We start from the raw sequence: 9,987 nt of genomic DNA, 5'->3' as shown, positions 1-9,987 counted from the left end.
CCGCTCCGGCGTCAAAAATCGTCGTAGGACAAAAAATCGCCACCCTATCTTGCAGGAAAAAATCCGGGGAACACGATGGCGTCGTCAAAAGTGCAGGTCGTCGAGCTAGTTTTCGAGAAAAAAAAAAAAAAATTCTCAAAACTCGACAAAAAAATAAAACGATCAGTGGACCGTGTAGAGAATCTAAAACTGCATAAGAATCGTATAGACCAAAATTGGCGTTCACGTGCTCGTTTTTGAGAAAAAAGTTAAAAAAGCTCTCAAAATTCGAGATAAAAAAAAAAAAAACCATCTACCAGGTAGCCAACGGTAAACGGTACAAGTATCGTACGGGCGAAAACGAGCGTTACCGTGCTCGTTTTCGAGTTATTGACGAAAAACAGCCTGGAGCGATCGGTCCGGCGGTCGACGCGCGAAAGTTTCTAAGTCCGCTCTGCTCCGAAACACCGCTCCGGCGTCAAAAATCGTCGTAGGACAAAAAATAGACACGCTATCTTGCAGGAAAAAATCCGGGGAACACGATGGCGTCGTCAAAAGTGCAGGTCGTCGAGCTCGTTTTCGAGAAAAAAAAAAAAAAATTCTCAAAATTCGACAAAAAAATAAAACGATCAGTGGACCGTGTAGAGAATATAAAACTGCATAAGAATCGTATAGACGAAAATTGGCGTTCACGTGCTCGTTTTTGTGGAAAAAATTAAAAAAGCTCTCAAAATTCGAGATAAAAAAAAAAAAAACCATCTACCAGGTAGCCAACGGTAAACGGTACAAGTATCGTACGGGCGAAAACGAGCGTTACCGTGCTCGTTTTCGAGTTATTGACGAAAAACAGCCTGGAGCGATCGGTCCGGCGGTCGACGCGCGAAAGTTTCTAAGTCCGCTCTGCTCCGAAACACCGCTCCGGCGTCAAAAATCGTCGTAGGACAAAAAATAGACACGCTATCTTGCAGGAAAAAATCCGGGGAACACGATGGCGTCGTCAAAAGTGCAGGTCGTCGAGCTCGTTTTCGAGAAAAAAAAAACAAAATTCTCAAAATTCGACAAAAAAATAAAACGATCAGTGGACCGTGTAGAGAATATAAAACTGCATAAGAATCGTATAGACGAAAATTGGCGTTCACGTGCTCGTTTTTGTGGAAAAAATTAAAAAAGCTCTCAAACTTCGAGATAAAAAAAAAAAAAACCGTCTACCAGGTAGCCAACGGTAAACGGTACAAGTATCGTACGGGCGAAAACGAGCGTTACCGTGCTCGTTTTCGAGTTATTGACGAAAAACAGCCTGGAGCGATCGGTCCGGCGGTCGACGCGCGAAAGTTTCTAAGTCCGCTCTGCTCCGAAACACCGCTCCGGCGTCAAAAATCGTCGTAGGACAAAAAATCGCCACCCTATCTTGCAGGAAAAAATCCGGGGAACACGATGGCGTCGTCAAAAGTGCAGGTCGTCGAGCTAGTTTTCGAGAAAAAAAAAAAAAAATTCTCAAAACTCGACAAAAAAATAAAACGATCAGTGGACCGTGTAGAGAATCTAAAACTGCATAAGAATCGTATAGACCAAAATTGGCGTTCACGTGCTCGTTTTTGAGAAAAAAGTTAAAAAAGCTCTCAAAATTCGAGATAAAAAAAAAAAAAACCATCTACCAGGTAGCCAACGGTAAACGGTACAAGTATCGTACGGGCGAAAACGAGCGTTACCGTGCTCGTTTTCGAGTTATTGACGAAAAACAGCCTGGAGCGATCGGTCCGGCGGTCGACGCGCGAAAGTTTCTAAGTCCGCTCTGCTCCGAAACACCGCTCCGGCGTCAAAAATCGTCGTAGGACAAAAAATAGACACGCTATCTTGCAGGAAAAAATCCGGGGAACACGATGGCGTCGTCAAAAGTGCAGGTCGTCGAGCTCGTTTTCGAGAAAAAAAAAAAAAAATTCTCAAAATTCGACAAAAAAATAAAACGATCAGTGGACCGTGTAGAGAATATAAAACTGCATAAGAATCGTATAGACGAAAATTGGCGTTCACGTGCTCGTTTTTGTGGAAAAAATTAAAAAAGCTCTCAAACTTCGAGATAAAAAAAAAAAAAACCGTCTACCAGGTAGCCAACGGTAAACGGTACAAGTATCGTACGGGCGAAAACGAGCGTTACCGTGCTCGTTTTCGAGTTATTGACGAAAAACAGCCTGGAGCGATCGGTCCGGCGGTCGACGCGCGAAAGTTTCTAAGTCCGCTCTGCTCCGAATCATCGCTCCGGCGTCAAAAATCGTCGTAGGACAAAAAATCGCCACCCTATCTTGCAGGAAAAAATCCGGGGAACACGATGGCGTCGTCAAAAGTGCAGGTCGTCGAGCTCGTTTTCGAGAAAAAAAAAAAAAAATTCTCAAAATTCGACAAAAAAATAAAACGATCAGTGGACCGTGTAGAGAATATAAAACTGCATAAGAATCGTATAGACGAAAATTGGCGTTCACGTGCTCGTTTTTGTGGAAAAAATTAAAAAAGCTCTCAAACTTCGAGATAAAAAAAAAAAAAACCGTCTACCAGGTAGCCAACGGTAAACGGTACAAGTATCGTACGGGCGAAAACGAGCGTTACCGTGCTCGTTTTCGAGTTATTGACGAAAAACAGCCTGGAGCGATCGGTCCGGCGGTCGACGCGCGAAAGTTTCTAAGTCCGCTCTGCTCCGAATCATCGCTCCGGCGTCAAAAATCGTCGTAGGACAAAAAATCGCCACCCTATCTTGCAGGAAAAAATCCGGGGAACACGATGGCGTCGTCAAAAGTGCAGGTCGTCGAGCTCGTTTTCGAGAAAAAAAAAAAAAAATTCTCAAAATTCGACAAAAAAATAAAACGATCAGTGGACCGTGTAGAGAATCTAAAACTGCATAAGAATCGTATAGACCAAAATTGGCGTTCACGTGCTCGTTTTTGAGAAAAAAGTTAAAAAAGCTCTCAAAATTCGAGATAAAAAAAAAAAAAACCATCTACCAGGTAGCCAACGGTAAACGGTACAAGTATCGTACGGGCGAAAACGAGCGTTACCGTGCTCGTTTTCGAGTTATTGACGAAAAACAGCCTGGAGCGATCGGTCCGGCGGTCGACGCGCGAAAGTTTCTAAGTCCGCTCTGCTCCGAAACACCGCTCCGGCGTCAAAAATCGTCGTAGGACAAAAAATAGACACGCTATCTTGCAGGAAAAAATCCGGGGAACACGATGGCGTCGTCAAAAGTGCAGGTCGTCGAGCTCGTTTTCGAGAAAAAAAAAAAAAAATTCTCAAAATTCGACAAAAAAATAAAACGATCAGTGGACCGTGTAGAGAATATAAAACTGCATAAGAATCGTATAGACGAAAATTGGCGTTCACGTGCTCGTTTTTGTGGAAAAAATTAAAAAAGCTCTCAAAATTCGAGATAAAAAAAAAAAAAACCATCTACCAGGTAGCCATCGGTAAACGGTACAAGTATCGTACGGGCGAAAACGAGCGTTACCGTGCTCGTTTTCGAGTTATTGACGAAAAACAGCCTGGAGCGATCGGTCCGGCGGTCGACGCGCGAAAGTTTCTAAGTCCGCTCTGCTCCGAAACACCGCTCCGGCGTCAAAAATCGTCGTAGGACAAAAAATAGACACGCTATCTTGCAGGAAAAAATCCGGGGAACACGATGGCGTCGTCAAAAGTGCAGGTCGTCGAGCTCGTTTTCGAGAAAAAAAAAAAAAAATTCTCAAAATTCGACAAAAAAATAAAACGATCAGTGGACCGTGTAGAGAATCTAAAACTGCATAAGAATCGTATAGACGAAAATTGGCCTTAACGTGCTGGTTTTCGAGTTATTGACGATAAGCCGGTATATATATGTCCGAGATAAAAAAAAAGATAGGGACAGTGGGAATCTCCTATACTATCACGGGCGTGTATTCTCCTACTAGTTTGATGGTTGCTGTTGCATAAACCACCGACTGTTTGGCCCGCCGTTTAACCGCGCAGTTTAAAATTGCAACACAATGTTGGTGTCGCTCCGGATCGAAAAAATGGAAAAACGACATACTTTACGCATAGGGGCGGCTGATCTTAACATATTTTGTCAATGTCATCTTCCCAGTGACCCTAGGAAGGAGTTTGCCGTTGCACGTTTTCCTATTAAAAAGTAATTAGTGTACAAAAATTTTCGTGAAGCAAAAAACAAGAATATGAAAGTACGTTCCATGAGCATTACGGTGAATAAAACAGAAATTAAAAATTCCCGAGGGGTTGAACAGCATCATATTGAATTCGTTTTGCTGACTGGGGTCTGCGCCCCCCAGACCCCCGCTACACTAGCCCAGACCAAACCCACTTTGTAATAGTGGTATCATATTAAATTGAACAGCATCGTACTTAATTCGTTTTGCTGAATGGGGGGCTGCGCCCCCCAAACCCCCGCTACACTAGCCCAGACCTAACCCATTTTGTAATAGCGGTATCAAATTAAATTGAACAGCATCGTACTAAATTCGTTTTGCTGACTGGGGGGCTGCGCCCCCCAGACCCCCGCAACACTAGCCCGGACCTAACCCACTTTGTAATAGCGGTATCATATTAAATTGAACAGCATCGTACTAAATTCGTTTTGCTGAATGGGGGGCTGCGCCCCCCAAACCCCCGCTACACTAGCCCAGACCTAACCCATTTTGTAATAGCGGTATCAAATTAAATTGAACAGCATCATATTGAATTCGTTTTGCTGACTGGGGTCTGCGCCCCCCAGACCCCCGCTACAATAGCCCAGACCTAACCCACTTTGTAATAGTGGTATCATATTAAATTGAACAGCATCGTACTTAATTCGTTTTGCTGAATGGGGGGCTGCGCCCCCCAAACCCCCGCTACATTAGCCCAGACCTAACCCATTTTGTAATAGCGGTATCAAATTAAATTGAACAGCATCGTACTAAATTCGTTTTGCTGACAGGGGTCTGCGCCCCCCAGACCCCCGCTACACTAGCCCAGACCTAACCCCCTTTGTAATAGCGGTATCATATTAAATTGAACAGCATCATATTGAATTCGTTTTGCTGACTGGGGTCTGCGCGCCCCAGACCCCCGCAACACTAGCCCGGACCTAACCCACTTTGTAATAGCGGTATCACATTAAATTGAACAGCATCGTACTAAATTCGTTTTGCTGAATGGGGGGCTGCGCCCCCCAAACCCCCGCTACACTAGCCCAGACCTAACCCATTTTGTAATAGCGGTATCAAACTAAATTGAACAGCATCATATTGAATTCGTTTTGCTGACTGGGGTCTGCGCCCCCCCGACCCCCGCTACAATAGCCCAGACCTAACCCACTTTGTAATAGTGGTATCATATTAAATTGAACAGCATCGTACTTAATTCGTTTTGCTGAATGGGGGGCTGCGCCCCCCAAACCCCCGCTACACTAGCCCAGACCTAACCCATTTTGTAATAGCGGTATCAAATTAAATTGAACAGCATCGTACTAAATTCGTTTTGCTGACAGGGGTCTGCGCCCCCCAGACCCCCGCTACACTAGCCCAGACCTAACCCCCTTTGTAATAGCGGTATCATATTAAATTGAACAGCATCATATTGAATTCGTTTTGCTGACTGGGGTCTGCGCGCCCCAGACCCCCGCAACACTAGCCCGGACCTAACCCACTTTGTAATAGCGGTATCATATTAAATTGAACAGCATCGTACTAAATTCGTTTTGCTGAATGGGGGGCTGCGCCCCCCAAACCCCCGCTACACTAGCCCAGACCTAACCCATTTTGTAATAGCGGTATCAAATTAAATTGAACAGCATCATATTGAATTCGTTTTGCTGACTGGGGTCTGCGCCCCCCAGACCCCCGCTACACTAGCCCAGACCTAACCCACTTTGTAATAGTGGTATCATATTAAATTGAACAGCATCGTACATAATTCGTTTTGCTGAATGGGGGGCTGCGCCCCCCAAACCCCCGCTACACTAGCCCAGACCTAACCCATTTTGTAATAGCTGTATCAAATTAAATTGAACAGCATCATATTGAATTCGTTTTGCTGACAGGGGTCTGCGCCCCCCAGACCCCCGCTACACTAGCCCAGACCTAACCCACTTTGTAATAGTGGTATCATATTAAATTGAACAGCATCGTACATAATTCGTTTTGCTGAATGGGGGGCTGCGCCCCCCAAACCCCCGCTACACTAGCCCAGACCTAACCCATTTTGTAATAGCGGTATCAAATTAAATTGAACAGCATCATATTGAATTCGTTTTGCTGACTGGGGTCTGCGCCCCCCAAACCCCCGCTACACTAGCCCAGACCTAACCCATTTTGTAATAGCGGTATCAAATTAAATTGAACAGCATCATATTGAATTCGTTTTGCTGACTGGGGTCTGCGCCCCCCAAACCCCCGCTACACCAGCCCAGACCTAACCCATTTTGTAATAGCGGTATCAAATTAAATTGAGCAGCATCATATTGAATTCGTTTTGCTGACAGGGGTCTGCGCCCCCCAGACCCCCGCTACACTAGCCCAGACCTAACCCCCTTTGTAATAGCGGTATCATATTAAATTGAACAGCATCATATTGAATTCGTTTTGCTGACTGGGGTCTGCGCGCCCCAAACCCCCGCAACACTGGCCCAGACCTAGCCCATTTTGTAATGACTGTATTGGAACTGCGTTAGGGCTAGTTTAGAATTGGTTAGGTGAAGTAATGCGGAGAGCAGTTTCGCCTGCGTCCCGGGATGCTTGTTGGCATGAGTGGTGTCTGAATGAGTAAAGACGGATGAGACACTTGTGGGGTATGGTGAGTCAGATTCCCAAACTACCCATATATTCTTCTGAGGCATGGGTGCCTATCCAAGGATCTCCTTCGGTATCTAAAACAGAAATAAAAAAAAAAAAAAAAAAAAAAAAAAAAAAATGAATATGGACTGTGTTAGGACTGAATTGGATAAGGTCTGGGTTACGTCTCGGTTAGGTCTGAGTTAGGACTGGTTTAAGACTGGGTTAGGACTGGGTTAGGACTGGGTTAGGACTGGGTTAGGTCTGGGTTAGGACTGGGTTAGGTCTGGGTTAGGTCTGGGTTAGGACTGGGTTAGGTCTGGGTTAGGACTGGGTTAGGACTGGGTTAGGTCTGGGTTAGGTCTGGGTTAGGTCTGGGTTAGGACTGGGTTAGGACTGGGTTACGACTGGGTTAGGTCTGGGTTACGACTGGGTTAGGTCTGGGTTACGACTGGGTTAGGTCTGGGTTACGACTGGGTTAGGTCTGGGTTACGACTGGGTTAGGATTGGGTTAGGTCTGGTTTAGGACTGGGTTAGGTCTAGGTTAGGACTGGGTTAGGTCTGGGTTAGGTCTGGGTTAGGACTGGGTTAGGTCTGGGTTAGGACTGGGTTAGTACTGGGTTAGGACTGGGTTAGGTCTGGGTTAGGTCTGGGTTATTTCTGGGTTAGGTCTGGGTTAGGTCTGGGTTAGGTCTGGGTTAGGGCTGGGTTAGGTCTGGGTTAGGTCTGGGTCAGGTCTGGGGTATTTCTGGGTTAGGACTGGGTTAGGTCTGGGTTAGGTCTGGGTTATTTCTGGGTTAGGTCTGGGTTAGGTCTGGGTTAGGTCTGGGTTAGGTCTGGGTTAGGACTGGGTTAGGTCTGGGTTAGGACTGGGTTAGGTCTGGGTTAGGTCTGGGTTAGGTCTGGGTTAGGTCTGGGTTATTTCTGGGTTAGGTCTGGGTTAGGTCTGGGTTAGGTCTGGGTTAGGGCTGGGTTAGGTCTGGGTTAGGTCTGGGTCAGGTCTGGGGTATTTCTGGGTTAGGACTGGGTTAGGTCTGGGTTAGGACTGGGTTAGGTCTGGGTTAGGACTGGGTTAGGACTGGGTTAGGTCTGGGTTAGGTCTGGGTTAGGTTTGGGTTAGGACTGGGTAGGTTCTGGGTTAGGACTTGGTTAGGACTGGGTTAGGACTGTGTTAGGACTGGGTTAGGTCTGGGTTAGGTCTGGGTTAGGACTGGGTTAGGTCTGGGTTAGGACTGGGTTAGGACTGGGTTAGGTCTGGGTTAGGTCTGGGTTAGGACTGGGTTAGGTCTGGGTTAGGACTGGGTTAGGTCTGGGTTAGTACTGGATTTGGTTAGGTCTGGGTTAGGTCTGGGTTAGGTCTGGGTTAGGACTGGGTTAGGACTGGGTTAGGTCTGGGTTAGGACTGGGTTAGGACTGGGTTAGGACTGGGTTAGGTCTGGGTTAGGTCTGGGTTATTTCTGGGTTAGGTCTGGGTTAGGTCTGGGTTAGGTCTGGGTTAGGTCTGGGTTAGGTCTGGGTTAGGACTGGGTTAGGACTGGGTTAGGTCTGGGTTAGGTCTGGGTTAGGACTGGGTTAGGTCTGGGTTAGGACTGGGTTAGGTCTGGGTTAGGTCTGGGTTCGGTCTGGGTTAGGACTGGGTTAGGTCTGGGTTAGGTCTGGGTTAGGTCTGGGTTAGGTCTGGGTTAGGACTGGGTTAGGACTGGGTTAGGACTGGGTTAGGTCTGGGTTAGGTCTGGGTTATTTCTGGGTTAGGACTGGGTTAGGACTGGGTTAGGACTGGGTTAGGTCTGGGTTAGGTCTGGGTTAGGTCTGAGTTAGGTCTGGGTTAGGACTGGGTTAGGACTGGGTTAGGTCTGGGTTAGGTCTGGGTTAGGACTGGGTTAGGACTGGGTTAGGTCTGGGTTAGGTCTGGGTTAGGACTGGGTTAGGTCTGGGTTAGGACTGGGTTAGGTCTGGGTTAGTACTGGATTTGGTTAGGTCTGGGTTAGGTCTGGGTTAGGTCTGGGTTAGGTCTGGGTTAGGACTGGGTTAGGTCTGGGTTAGGACTGGGTTAGGTCTGGGTTAGTACTGGATTTGGTTAGGTCTGGGTTAGGTCTGGGTTAGGTCTGGGTTAGGACTGGGTTAGGACTGGGTTAGGTCTGGGTTAGGACTGGGTTAGGACTGGGTTAGGACTGGGTTAGGTCTGGGTTAGGTCTGGGTTAGGACTGGGTTAGGTCTGGGTTAGGTCTGGGTTCGGTCTGGGTTAGGTCTGGGTTAGGTCTGGGTTAGGACTGGGTTAGGACTGGGTTAGGTCTGGGTTAGGTCTGGGTTAGGACTGGGTTAGGTCTGGGTTAGGACTGGGTTAGGTCTGGGTTAGTACTGGATTTGGTTAGGTCTGGGTTAGGTCTGGGTTAGGGCTGGGTTAGGTCTGGGTTCGGTCTGGGTTAGGTTTGGGTTAGGTCTGGGTTAGGACTGGGTTAGGACTGGGTTAGGTCTGGGTTAGGACTGGGTTAGGACTGGGTTAGGTCTGGGTTAGGACTGGGTTAGGACTGGGTTAGGTCTGGGTTAGGACTGGGTTAGGACTGGGTTAGGTCTGGGTTAGGTCTGGGTTAGGACTGGGTTAGGTCTGGGTTAGGTCTGGGTTCGGTCTGGGTTAGGTCTGGGTTAGGTCTGGGTTAGGACTGGGTTAGGACTGGGTTAGGTCTGGGTTAGGACTGGGTTAGGACTGGGTTAGGTCTGGGTTAGGACTGGGTTAGGACTGGGTTAGGTCTGGGTTAGGACTGGGTTAGGACTGGGTTAGGTCTGGGTTAGGTCTGGGTTAGGACTGGGTTAGGTCTGGGTTAGGACTGGGTTAGGTCTGGGTTAGTACTGGATTTGGTTAGGTCTGGGTTAGGTCTGGGTTAGGTCTGGGTTAGGACTGGGTTAGGACTGGGTTAGGTCTGGGTTAGGACTGGGTTAGGACTGGGTTAGGTCTGGGTTAGGACTGGGTTAGGACTGGGTTAGGACTGGGTTAGGTCTGGGTTAGGTCTGGGTTATTTCTGGGTTAGGTCTGGGTTAGGTCTGGGTTAGGTCTGGGTTAGGTCTGGGTTAGGTCTGGGTTAGGACTGGGTTAGGACTGGGTTAGGTCTGGGTTAGGTCTGGGTTAGGACTGGGTTAGGTCTGGGTTAGGACTGGGTTAGGTCTGGGTTAGGTCTGGGTTCGGTCTGGGTTAGGACTGGGTTAGGTCTGGGTTAGGTCTGGGTTA

This window comes from Colletes latitarsis, unplaced genomic scaffold (assembly GCF_051014445.1).
Source record: "Colletes latitarsis isolate SP2378_abdomen unplaced genomic scaffold, iyColLati1 scaffold0042, whole genome shotgun sequence".
Taxonomy (NCBI): domain Eukaryota; kingdom Metazoa; phylum Arthropoda; class Insecta; order Hymenoptera; family Colletidae; genus Colletes; species Colletes latitarsis.
This window is presented reverse-complemented; position numbering follows the sequence as displayed.